Source organism: Lactuca virosa, chromosome 8 (assembly GCF_052849685.1).
Source record: "Lactuca virosa cultivar CGN04683 chromosome 8, Lactuca_virosa_CGN04683_v6, whole genome shotgun sequence".
Taxonomy (NCBI): Eukaryota; Viridiplantae; Streptophyta; class Magnoliopsida; order Asterales; family Asteraceae; genus Lactuca; species Lactuca virosa.
In genome coordinates, this window is record NC_136433.1 from 218,527,392 (window position 1) to 218,542,226 (window position 14,835).

Consider the following 14,835-nt stretch of genomic DNA (forward strand, 5'->3'; position numbering starts at 1 on the left):
GCAGATAAACTTAATGATGCGCTGTGGGCATTTCGAACTGCATACAAAACACCTATTGGTAGTACACCATATAGGATGGTCTTTGGAAAAGCATGTCATTTGCCAGTCGAAATCGAACATAAAGCATTTTGGGCATTGAAATCATGCAACTTTGATCCTGTGGAAATTAAAACTAACCGTCTTATGCAGATGAATGCTCTGGAAGAATTAAGGGATGAAGCTTATGGAAACTCTCAAATCTACAAAGAGAAATCAAAGAAATGGCATGATAAAAGATTAAGCAGAGACAAAAAGTTTACCCCTGGAGAAAAAGTATTGCTATTCAATTCCAGGTTGAAACTTTTTCCAGGTAAACTGAAAACGCGTTGGTACGGTCCATTCACAATAAAAGAAGTCGTTTCACATGGTGCAATCGAATTAATTGGAAAAAATGGAGAAAGCTTTAAGGTAAATGGACATCGAGTAAAGCATTACCAGGAAGGAATGTTAGAAGAAGAAGAGAAAGAGGATATACCCCTCCAACTCACTGAAAACAATTAAGTGAGGGGTAGAGTCTGGCTCATGACTCAGTTAAAAAGAAGCGCTTGCAGGAGGCAACCCGATGTTTGTTTTGATTTTTAAATTTGGTGTGTTTATTTTCTGTATATTTGGTGTGAATTTTCTTTTTAGTTTGTGTTTTCAATAAAAGTGCTTTTTAATGGTTTTATTTTTCTGTGAAAGTTACTTTTCAGCTTAGAAACAGGTGATGGTGAGAATGGTGTAAAGTAAATTTCTGAAGTGCAAATTACAATTGGAGCAATGGCATCACATAAGTGTGGGGTGATTCCCCACAAAGAGCAGGATGGAGAACTGAAGCTAACACTGACCAACGGGAGAGCATTATTCGAAGGATGAAGCAATTGTTCGGCCGACACAAGTCAAATCAATTCACTCAGCGAAAAGGAGTAATTGATCTAATAACGCAATGTGTACTTGGCCAGTATAAAAAGCGTTAAATTCAAGAATTGCGAAGAGAATCCCAACAATTGCATTACGCGACGCGTCCAAATCTTATACGCAACACGTAAATGCACCTGTTCAGAGAAATTGTGCGGAAAAAGATTCAGATGCCACACTTACCTAAATCTCCAACTGGTTCAAAAAGAAAAGATTTACATGCACTTCAACATTACAAACAGAAAAGTGCACTCAACACTTGTCCTACGCAAATCAGGATTTCGACCTCGCCACTACAATACCCCAGGGGAGTCTGTTCCTTTTTCTCCCTTTTTACTTTTATGTGCTTTAATTTTACATACAATGGGGACATTGTATGATTTAAGTGTGGGGTAGGGGGTCGAATAAGGAAACCAAGCATTTTTGATAAAAATTAAAAAGTTTTATTGTGTTGAAACTTAAGTTGTTAACGTTGTGTGGGATGATTCAATGCGAACTCAAATGTTTAATTGAACCAATAGTATGTTATAGTACATTTGTGGCTTCCCTATCCTAGTGAAATCATGGAACAAAAACACAACCTTGCTTAGTTTGAGGGCCATAATATGTTTAGCATCGTGTACCAGAAATATATCCAGGAGAGCTTATGTAGTCATTGCACTCTAGACTAATATCTCTAACCAATAAGAGTTGAAGTTAAGTTCCTTTGCTTAAGCATATGTTTTTATTTTTAGGATTTTTAGATTGAAAAAAAAAATAATAAATAAATAAAATAAAAAAAAAAATAAAAAAAAAAATAAAAAAAAAAGAAAAGTTACAAAGTTTGAGAATAAGAGTCTACAAAGCTATGAAGATCAAGAAATATCATGAAGAAAATCAATGAAGACTCTAGAATAAAGGCAATTTGCCAAGTTATTAGTTATTGTAATTTTTATTTCTAGGTTATTTTTCTATATGTATGCTTGGGGACTTAGTAAAAATACTTTGAGGTTAAGAAAGATTTCTGAGGATATATTCGGAGGGATGCATAAAATGAATGTTGTTCAAAAGAAGTGGGCAAGTGTTTATGAAGATTGTGAGTATTTAGGATTGGGGAAGTTTTAAGAATCATTAGACACAAATGTATGCATTGAGGTTTCGATGTAATGGCTGGGTTCAAGTTGGATTGTTTTAAACAATGTTGGTGATGAAAGTTTTGATATGATGACATGCTAAAGTCAGTTTTGCTTGAGGACAAGCAAAGTTCAAGTGTGGGGTATTTTGATATCGCAATAATTATACATATATTTCGAGCGATATTTATGTATTTTTAGCTATATTTTGGTATGATTTAAGATAAAAGGTACTTATGAAGTTTAAAATTCCATTTTACAGCTAAAAATCATTTCTGAAGAAAAAGGAGAAGAAAATGTGCAAAAATCCGCAAAAAGAAGTGAAAGAAATTACACGAAGAAAAACGAGATCAAAAAGTCAAAGAATTCAAAAAAATAGCCGCGTTGGAAAGACGAGAAAACAAAATAAAAAATATAAAAAAAAAGAATTTAAATTAATTAATGAGGTTTAATTAAAATAAATTATTGGGAATTAATTATTTAATTTCTAAATAATTTATATTAATTAAATTAATTTAATTTAATTTAAATTGGAAAAAGAAAAAAAAAATTGAAAAGAAACAAAAAAAACCCGGAGCCCAAAATCGGAGCCCAAACCCGGAGCCCAAAACCCGAAGCCCTGATCCGTCCACCCAGATCCGGAAGAGCCGAATCCGAGACCCGATCCGAGAACCGATTCCGCCCCATGATCCATTTTACCTCACAGAATGATCCGATATTACCGATCCATACCCGGCTCCGACCCGGGTTGGATCCGCGCTTTTTTCCACTGGTGACGTCATCGACGACGTCATCGGAACCCGATCCGCATCCGACTTCGACCCGGCCGACCCGAAGATCCGATTCGATTTCCCTCACGTAAGATCCGCGTGTCGACCCGCGTGTTGACCCGGTTTCCGACCCAAATTCGATCCGGTACTATTCATTGGCAATACGACGTCGTTTTGGCTTCCAGATTTGCCAATTCCGATTCCATTCCGTTTTTAACCATTTTTTCCCCACTTTTTCCTATTTTAAACCCATTCCTTTCCAACCAATACTCAATAATTCACCACCTTTAAACTTTCCAACCTTTTATTCTCATCTTTTTATTTCTTTTGAATTCTTTTTCATTAGATCCAATCTCAATTTATTTCTTTTTGGTATTTAATTCTTCCAATTTTTACTATAAATACCACCATTTTTCACCACAAAGGTAGGAGAAGAGATTGAATCATACACTTTGATACACAAATTTCTCCATACAATTTCTTACCATATCACCACTATACCAAATTCCATCCAACCTTTGAACTACAATTGAGGATTCAAGAGTCAAAAAGCTAAGGAATTGAAGATTGCAGTGGCATTAGGGACTACATCGGGTTTGTTTTATCGACATGTTTAACATTCTCAATATGTTTTCTATGTATGTTGTAACCTTAATTATGAGCTAAATTCTCTTTGCTTTCACTTGGATAATGAAACCTTGAAAATATGATTTGATTTATATTATTCGGATATTAATTGTTATTTATTTTATCATGCATATTTGATCATTTATTTGTATATGTTAAGTTTTTGTAATTAATTTTCCCATAACTAAGTTAATATTTTTAAAAGATCACTTTAATTATATTATCTTGAATCATAAATTTTTCATAACCATTGATATTTATGACTAGTAAAGGACAATATTCTAGGAATTGGGCAAAATAAAATACTAAAAATTTAACATGTATATTTTATATCGTACGACCAACTTACGATTTCCTATTAGTTTTACGACCACTAAAATTAATAGTTTGATCAAATGTTTGCATGATACGAATTAAATATTGTTAATAAAATTGTTAATTGCATGACAATTGTTTTTAATTAATTTTATTATCAAAACGGTAAAAATTAGATCATGATTTTTAACCAATTTTAGAAATCGGTAAATAACTAATAATATCCATTGCACTTAATATAAATCATTCATTACTAAAAGGTGGAATTAAATCTAAGTGAAAGCATCCTTATCATTCTTGATTCTTAAAAACCAATTCTTGTTCTATATTTATTTTTACACTTTAATCGTTAAAATTCTCATTATTTGTCTCGTTACTAAAAATTCTCCCAAGTTACTTATCTTTTAAGTTAATTAGCGACAAATAGTCTAAACGTAAATCATACTCGTTTCCCCAAGTGTTCGACATCCGTTCTTACCATTGCTATATTACAACTCAATTAGGTACACTTGCCTAAGTCGTGTAGTAAATTCTAGTATCGGTAATTTCAACCCTATAAATTTAAGACTAGAGTGAATTTTACACATCAAGTTTTTGACGCCGTTGCCGGGGAAACGGTTTTATTTGGTTTAGTCTTATTGTTTGTTAGTTAACGTAAAAAAAAAAATTTTAAAAAAAAAAATAAAAATTTAAAAATAAAAAAAAAATGGTATCAGAGCCATGTTTATATTACATGAATAACCTTATTTAACTCGCGTGTAATACGAGTAATTCTACTTACCAGAACGGAGTTTGGAATTGGTACGTTGGTTTTGGTTGTTGGATTTCAGAAAAGTTATATTTATAATATACACCGAAATGATCCTGCCTCCCGGCTGCCTCTCTCTGTCTGTTCTCTATTTGATAGTCAAAGTATTACACAAAAATTAAATAAATAATTTATGCAATATAATCAATTTAAGATAGAATTTCCCTAATATATGACCCGAAGTTCAAATTTCACTTTCGTTCCACCTTTAGAAGAGCCCGAACGCACGTTTCACCAACTAATCCGAGAAAACCAAACAATGACCGATCTAGCCCTCCTTTCATTAGAGGAATATACAAGCCGTACTAGAGACGGAGATGATCATGGAGTCATTCGTCCAGCGATACCAGCCCAAACAAATTTCGAATTAAAAGGACAATTTCTTCACCTTCTACGAGAAACTCCTTTTGCCGGAAGAGAAGATGAAGATGCGAACCAACATGTCGAAGCTGTACTTGAAATAGCTGACTACTTCAACATTGTTGGAGTAAGCAAAGATGCAGTCATGCTTAGAGTGTTTCCAATAACACTACAAGGAGCTGCAAAACGTTGGATAAAATCTGAACCTACGATTACCACATGGGAAGGTTTAAGATCAAAATTTACAAAACAATTTAGCCCACCATGCAAAATTGCGAAGATGAAAATGAAAATTCAAAATTTTCAGCAGCTTGAAGATGAGACACTGTATGATGCTTGGGACCGTTATAAAGAAATGCTGCAAAATTGTCCACAACATGATCTAAATCCACATCAGGTCGTGCAGACTTTCTATAACGGGATCGATGTTTGTACCCGTCAGTTAGTTGACTCTCAAGGACCCATTCCTAAGAAAAATCCAACTGACGGGAAAGCAATAATCGAGGAACTCGCCCAACACTCACATCAGTGGCATTCTTCACGAGATTCATCTTTCCGAAAAAGATCAACAGGAGAGAGCTCAGATGGCTTGGCATCATTAAATGCAAAATTGGATGCATTAGAAAAAGACATGAAAAAGGTCAATCAGACAATTCATGCTATCCAAGTCGGCTGTGACAACTGTAGTGGACCACATCTTGAAAAAGATTGTCCATTAGATCAAGATGGGAATCAAAAGGTTGATGTATGCTACTCATCTGGAGATAGATACGATGAAAGGAAGCCTCGGAACAACTGGAAACCATTCGATGAATACAAGAAGGAAATGGAGATGCAAGGGAAATGGAGACAAAGCGGTCAAGATTTCTACCAAAAAAACCCACCATTGGAGCAAATTGTGCAAGAAAAGAAGCCAACTTTCGAAGAAATGATGGCCAGATTTGCAGAAGCATATGATAAAAGACATCGAGATACAGAAGAGTTGGTGAAAAGAATCGGATCAACAACTGAAACTGCTCTAAGAAATCAGCAAGCTTCGATGTTGAACATAGAAAACCAAATCGGGCAAATTTCGAGAGTACTACAAGAGCGATTTCCTGGAACATTACCAAGTAACACTGAGACAAATCTGACTGCTCATGTCAAAGCAATAACAACTCGAACTGGAAAAATTCTTGAGCCGTTAGTTCCAGTTCATACTAACGAACCTTCTACTATTTCACAATCCCAAGAGAAGGAAAAAGAACCAGTTCCGGTTGAGACAACTACATCCACTCCAGTTGTCAAACCATATAGGCCACCAATTCCTTTCCCTCAACGCTTGAGGAAGGAAAAAGAGGAGGAGGACTATCGCAAATTCATTGATCATATCAAATCCTTGCATATCAACATCCCATTCATTGAAGCTATGGCTCAAATGCCCAAATATGCAAAATTTCTGAAAGATTTTCTTGTTAACCGAAAGAAAATGGAGGAAGCTTCAAGTGTAGTATTAAACGAACAATGTTCAGCAGCCATGTTGAACAAACTTCCTCAGAAAATGAGAGATCCAGGAAGTCTGACTTTACCGTGCCAATTTGGTAATTTGGGTCTCAGCCATGCTCTGGCTGATTCAGGAGCAAGTATAAATCTTATGCCATATTCGTTTTACAAGAAACTTGATTTACCTGAACCAAAACCAATTCGAATGGCAATCCATCTGGCAAACAAATCAGTGACGTATCCAAAAGGGATAGTGGAGGACTTACTGGTGAAAGTTGACAAGTTCGTATTTCCTGCAGATTTTGTAGTGCTTGATATGGAAGAAGACAATGAAGTTCCTATTATTTTGGGAAGACCATTCTTAAGCACTGCAAGAGCATTAGTTGACATTCATGGATCAAAGTTGACACTAAGAGTCGGAACTGATGCTATCACCTTCGGTCTTGATAGAGCAATGAAGCACTCCAAGGTGAGTGATGATGAAGTTTTCTTTGCTGATATTTTTGATAACTTATTGGAAAATGAGATATTGGAAGTAAAAGATAAAGACATTGAAAGCATGATGCAACTTGGAGAAGATACGTTTGATGCTGAAAAAGATCTGGAAGAACTGGAAAAACTGCTGGAGGAGATTAATCAAAAAGAAGACTACACGGATAGTAAATCAGAAAAAGAGGAAGCACACCAAAAAGAAACACCTTTTGACTCCGATGTCAAAACTGAGTTGAAAGTTTTACCTGATCATTTGGAGTACGCATACCTAGGAAATAATGAGCAATTCCCTGTGATCATCGCTGCAAATCTCTCACCGCATGAAAAAGAGAGGTTGATTGAAGTTTTGAAAAAGAGAAAGCAAGCTATAGCATGGAATATTTCTGATATCAAAGGAATAAATCCATCCTATTGTTCTCACAAAATTTTGATGGAAGAAGGATCAAAACCAGCAGTCCAACCACAAAGGCGATTGAACCCGAAAATGCAAGAAGTTGTGAGAAAAGAGATCGTAAAACTCTTAGATTCGGGAATGATCTACCCTATTTCAGACAGTCCATGGGTAAGCCCCATTCACATTGTCCCAAAGAAGGGAGGAATGACCATCATAATCAATGAAAAGAATGAGCTGATACCAACAAGAACAGTTACAGGGTGGCGAGTGTGCATCGATTATCGAAAGTTAAATGATGCATCCCGCAAAGACCATTTCCCCCTTCCTTTTATCGATCAGATGCTAGAACGTCTTTCTGGAAATGCTTACTATTGTTTCCTAGATGGTTTCTCAGGATACTTTCAAATTCCTATCGTTCCTGAAGATCAAGAAAAGACAACATTCACTTGCCCATACGGAACTTTTGCATACAGACGAATGCCATTCGGACTTTGCAATGCTCCTGCAACCTTCCAAAGATGCATGACAGCCATTTTCCACGACATGGTGGAAAACTTCATGGAAGTGTTTATGGATGATTTTTCAGTGTTTGGAGATTCCTTTGATGCATGTTTAGCTAATCTAGACAAAATGCTTGCTAGATGCGAAGAATCAAATCTGGTTTTGAACTGGGAGAAATGTCATTTCATGGTGCAAGAAGGCATTGTACTAGGGCATAAAATCTCCAAGGAGGGGATTGAGGTGGACAAAGCGAAAATAGAGACAATATCAAAATTGCCACCTCCAACCAACGTCAAAGGGGTCAGAAGTTTTCTAGGTCATGCATGATTTTACAGAAGGTTCATAAAAGATTTTTCAAAAATCACGCGCCCTTTGACTCAACTTCTGTTAAAGGAAGCAAAGTTTAATTTTTCTTCAGATTGTTTAAATGCTTTCAACAATTTAAAAGAAAAATTAACAACAGCCCCGATAATGGTCGCTCCAAATTGGAATTTGCCATTTGAATTAATGTGTGATGCTAGTGATTTTGCAGTGGGAGCAGTTATGGGACAAAGAATTGAGAAACATTTTCAGCCAATCTACTATGCCAGCAAGACGTTAAACCCCGCTCAAGCAAATTACACCACAACTGAAAAAGAATTGCTTGCTGTGGTTTATGCTTTTGAGAAATTTCGCTCTTACTTGATCTTGTCAAAAACTATTGTCTTTACTGATCATGCTGCCTTGAAGTATTTATTCAGGAAAGAAGACTCTAAGCAACGATTAATTCGTTGGATCATGTTACTCCAAGAATTTGACATCGAGATTAAAGACAAGAAAGGCATGGAAAATGTGGCTGCTGATCATTTGTCCAGATTAGAGAATCCCAACATCGAAGAACTCAAGGAATCTGAAATAAATGACAAATTTCCAGATGAATCCTTGATGATGATAGGTGAAGAGGTACCTTGGTATGCAGACATTGTAAACTACTTAGCTGCAGGATTTCTTTTTAAAGGAATGACACATCAACAAAAGAAGAAATTTTTTTCGGACCTCAAGCACTTTTATTGGGATGACCCTTACTTATTCCGAAGTTGCGCGGATAATGTAGTAAGGAGATGCGTATTCGGAAAAGAAAGTCGTGAGATCATGAAAGGATGTCACGCTGGACCGACTGGGGGGCATCATGGTGCTAATTACACAGCAAGAAAAATCTTTGATGCTGGATTTTACTGGCCTACGATTTTCAAAGATGCTCACATCTTCGTGAAAGAATGTGATGCATGTCAAAGGGCCGGTAACATCTCTTCCCGAAATGAGATGCCCCAAAACAGCATCCAAGTATGTGAAATTTTTGACGTTTGGGGAATCGATTTTATGGGACCATTTCCTTCCTCACGAGGAAACAAATATATTTTGGTAGCTGTTGACTACGTATCAAAGTGGGCTGAAGCGAAAGCTTTACCCACTAACGATGCTCGTGTAGTAGTCAAGTTTTTAAAGAATTTGTTTTCACGTTTTGGTTTCCCTAAAGCTCTGATCAATGACAGGGGTACACACTTCTGCAATACCCAACTGGAAAAGGTTTTGCAAAAATATGGTGTTCACCATAGAATCGCAACGGCCTATCATCCACAAACCAGTGGGCAAACTGAAGTCACAAATCGAGCTTTAAAAAGAATTATGGAACGATCAGTGGGAAGTAACAAGAAGGAATGGGCAGATAAACTTAATGATGCGCTGTGGGCATTTCGAACTGCATACAAAACACCTATTGGTAGTACACCATATAGGATGGTCTTTGGAAAAGCATGTCATTTGCCAGTCGAAATCGAACATAAAGCATTTTGGGCATTGAAATCATGCAACTTTGATCCTGTGGAAATTAAAACTAACCGTCTTATGCAGATGAATGCTCTGGAAGAATTAAGGGATGAAGCTTATGGAAACTCTCAAATCTACAAAGAGAAATCAAAGAAATGGCATGATAAAAGATTAAGCAGAGACAAAAAGTTTACCCCTGGAGAAAAAGTATTGCTATTCAATTCCAGGTTGAAACTTTTTCCAGGTAAACTGAAAACGCGTTGGTACGGTCCATTCACAATAAAAGAAGTCGTTTCACATGGTGCAATCGAATTAATTGGAAAAAATGGAGAAAGCTTTAAGGTAAATGGACATCGAGTAAAGCATTACCAGGAAGGAATGTTAGAAGAAGAAGAGAAAGAGGATATACCCCTCCAACTCACTGAAAACAATTAAGTGAGGGGTAGAGTCTGGCTCATGACTCAGTTAAAAAGAAGCGCTTGCAGGAGGCAACCCGATGTTTGTTTTGATTTTTAAATTTGGTGTGTTTATTTTCTGTATATTTGGTGTGAATTTTCTTTTTAGTTTGTGTTTTCAATAAAAGTGCTTTTTAATGGTTTTATTTTTCTGTGAAAGTTACTTTTCAGCTTAGAAACAGGTGATGGTGAGAATGGTGTAAAGTAAATTTCTGAAGTGCAAATTACAATTGGAGCAATGGCATCACATAAGTGTGGGGTGATTCCCCACAAAGAGCAGGATGGAGAACTGAAGCTAACACTGACCAACGGGAGAGCATTATTCGAAGGATGAAGCAATTGTTCGGCCGACACAAGTCAAATCAATTCACTCAGCGAAAAGGAGTAATTGATCTAATAACGCAATGTGTACTTGGCCAGTATAAAAAGCGTTAAATTCAAGAATTGCGAAGAGAATCCCAACAATTGCATTACGCGACGCGTCCAAATCTTATACGCAACACGTAAATGCACCTGTTCAGAGAAATTGTGCGGAAAAAGATTCAGATGCCACACTTACCTAAATCTCCAACTGGTTCAAAAAGAAAAGATTTACATGCACTTCAACATTACAAACAGAAAAGTGCACTCAACACTTGTCCTACGCAAATCAGGATTTCGACCTCGCCACTACAATACCCCAGGGGAGTCTGTTCCTTTTTCTCCCTTTTTACTTTTATGTGCTTTAATTTTACATACAATGGGGACATTGTATGATTTAAGTGTGGGGTAGGGGGTCGAATAAGGAAACCAAGCATTTTTGATAAAAATTAAAAAGTTTTATTGTGTTGAAACTTAAGTTGTTAACGTTGTGTGGGATGATTCAATGCGAACTCAAATGTTTAATTGAACCAATAGTATGTTATAGTACATTTGTGGCTTCCCTATCCTAGTGAAATCATGGAACAAAAACACAACCTTGCTTAGTTTGAGGGCCATAATATGTTTAGCATCGTGTACCAGAAATATATCCAGGAGAGCTTATGTAGTCATTGCACTCTAGACTAATATCTCTAACCAATAAGAGTTGAAGTTAAGTTCCTTTGCTTAAGCATATGTTTTTATTTTTAGGATTTTTAGATTGAAAAAAAAAATAATAAATAAATAAAATAAAAAAAAAAATAAAAAAAAAAATAAAAAAAAAAGAAAAGTTACAAAGTTTGAGAATAAGAGTCTACAAAGCTATGAAGATCAAGAAATATCATGAAGAAAATCAATGAAGACTCTAGAATAAAGGCAATTTGCCAAGTTATTAGTTATTGTAATTTTTATTTCTAGGTTATTTTTCTATATGTATGCTTGGGGACTTAGTAAAAATACTTTGAGGTTAAGAAAGATTTCTGAGGATATATTCGGAGGGATGCATAAAATGAATGTTGTTCAAAAGAAGTGGGCAAGTGTTTATGAAGATTGTGAGTATTTAGGATTGGGGAAGTTTTAAGAATCATTAGACACAAATGTATGCATTGAGGTTTCGATGTAATGGCTGGGTTCAAGTTGGATTGTTTTAAACAATGTTGGTGATGAAAGTTTTGATATGATGACATGCTAAAGTCAGTTTTGCTTGAGGACAAGCAAAGTTCAAGTGTGGGGTATTTTGATATCGCAATAATTATACATATATTTCGAGCGATATTTATGTATTTTTAGCTATATTTTGGTATGATTTAAGATAAAAGGTACTTATGAAGTTTAAAATTCCATTTTACAGCTAAAAATCATTTCTGAAGAAAAAGGAGAAGAAAATGTGCAAAAATCCGCAAAAAGAAGTGAAAGAAATTACACAAAGAAAAACGAGATCAAAAAGTCAAAGAATTCAAAAAAATAGCCGCGTTGGAAAGACGAGAAAACAAAATAAAAAATATAAAAAAAAAGAATTTAAATTAATTAATGAGGTTTAATTAAAATAAATTATTGGGAATTAATTATTTAATTTCTAAATAATTTATATTAATTAAATTAATTTAATTTAATTTAAATTGGAAAAAGAAAAAAAAAATTGAAAAGAAACAAAAAAAACCCGGAGCCCAAAATCGGAGCCCAAACCCGGAGCCCAAAACCCGAAGCCCTGATCCGTCCACCCAGATCCGGAAGAGCCGAATCCGAGACCCGATCCGAGAACCGATTCCGCCCCATGATCCATTTTACCTCACAGAATGATCCGATATTACCGATCCATACCCGGCTCCGACCCGGGTTGGATCCGCGCTTTTTTCCACTGGTGACGTCATCGACGACGTCATCGGAACCCGATCCGCATCCGACTTCGACCCGGCCGACCCGAAGATCCGATTCGATTTCCCTCACGTAAGATCCGCGTGTCGACCCGCGTGTTGACCCGGTTTCCGACCCAAATTCGATCCGGTACTATTCATTGGCAATACGACGTCGTTTTGGCTTCCAGATTTGCCAATTCCGATTCCATTCCGTTTTTAACCATTTTTTCCCCACTTTTTCCTATTTTAAACCCATTCCTTTCCAACCAATACTCAATAATTCACCACCTTTAAACTTTCCAACATTTTATTCCCATCTTTTTATTTCTTTTGAATTCTTTTTCATTAGATCCAATCTCAATTTATTTCTTTTTGGTATTTAATTCTTCCAATTTTTACTATAAATACCACCATTTTTCACCACAAAGGTAGGAGAAGAGATTGAATCATACACTTTGATACACAAATTTCTCCATACAATTTCTTACCATATCACCACTATACCAAATTCCATCCAACCTTTGAACTACAATTGAGGATTCAAGAGTCAAAAAGCTAAGGAATTGAAGATTGCAGTGGCATTAAGGACTACATCGGGTTTGTTTTATCGACATATTTAACATTCTCAATATGTTTTCTATGTATGTTGTAACCTTAATTATGAGCTAAATTCTCTTTGCTTTCACTTGGATAATGAAACCTTGAAAATATGATTTGATTTATATTATTCGGATATTAATTGTTATTTATTTTATCATGCATATTTGATCATTTATTTGTATATGTTAAGTTTTTGTAATTAATTTTCCCATAACTAAGTTAATATTTTTAAAAGATCACTTTAATTATATTATCTTGAATCATAAATTTTTCATAACCATTGATATTTATGACTAGTAAAGGACAATATTCTAGGAATTGGGCAAAATAAAATACTAAAAATTTAACATGTATATTTTATATCGTACGACCAACTTACGATTTCCTATTAGTTTTACGACCACTAAAATTAATAGTTTGATCAAATGTTTGCATGATACGAATTAAATATTGTTAATAAAATTGTTAATTGCATGACAATTGTTTTTAATTAATTTTATTATCAAAACGGTAAAAATTAGATCATGATTTTTAACCAATTTTAGAAATCGGTAAATAACTAATAATATCCATTGCACTTAATATAAATCATTCATTACTAAAAGGTGGAATTAAATCTAAGTGAAAGCATCCTTATCATTCTTGATTCTTAAAAACCAATTCTTGTTCTATATTTATTTTTACACTTTAATCGTTAAAATTCTCATTATTTGTCTCGTTACTAAAAATTCTCCCAAGTTACTTATCTTTTAAGTTAATTAGCGACAAATAGTCTAAACGTAAATCATACTCGTTTCCCCAAGTGTTCGACATCCGTTCTTACCATTGCTATATTACAACTCAATTAGGTACACTTGCCTAAGTCGTGTAGTAAATTCTAGTATCGGTAATTTCAACCCTATAAATTTAAGACTAGAGTGAATTTTACACATCAATAATACACAAGAGTCAGTTCATTCATGAGCCTATACAAATACACTAATACATACTATATGAAGAGACACTAATACATACTATATGAAGAGACACTAATACATACTATATGAAGAGATACTCTTACACACTATATACTATACTAGAGGACTCACTATGATGAGGATCAGGGAAGACATACACTACACTAGTACATACATACACTACATACTACGGGACTGACCATCCTACACCTGGCTGCTAGCTACAGCAGGAACTGATCATCTTCGGATGTTCTCGGTTGTACTGTTCGGCGATTTACCGCGCCGTGTTTATCCTAGACAAATGGATACGATTTCAAGGATTATACAATTTTCCTTATTACCTTTATTTTGTGACACGTTCACATAAACGATGAGGTAGAATATATTTTGATACGATTTCAATGATTATATACTTTTCCTTATTACCTTTATCTTGTGACACATTCACATAAGCGATGAGGTAGACTACATTTTAATAACAATAGTTATACATGGCAAAAACCTTCTTTTTACAGAGAAGCAAACCTTCAAAGCAGTCGGGTCTTGGTAGAAGACTACTTTTTATACTAATAGGAAATATGTGATTTTCTAGGGTTTTCATACTTATACAAACTTTTTATTGAACATTTACAAGTCTTTTCTTTACGGTTTACAAATCAACGACACTAAAATACTTATGAATTCACCAGCTTAAATGCTGATCTACGCTTTCAAAATAACTTGTATTCTCAGGTCACCAGTACACAGGTACGATGACCAGGTTTTGAGAAGACGGAGCAGTCAAGACTCGTCTTTTATTTTGATTACTTATTATCATGTCTTATTCTATAAAATAATACACTTGTATTAGAACTTTACTATTAATGCAATGGATGATGTTGTTGCTTGTTTACTACTTTACACTATTGTGATACTTTACATGACGTCCTCCGCCCCGGAACGTTTCCGCCGTTCTTGGTTTTAGGG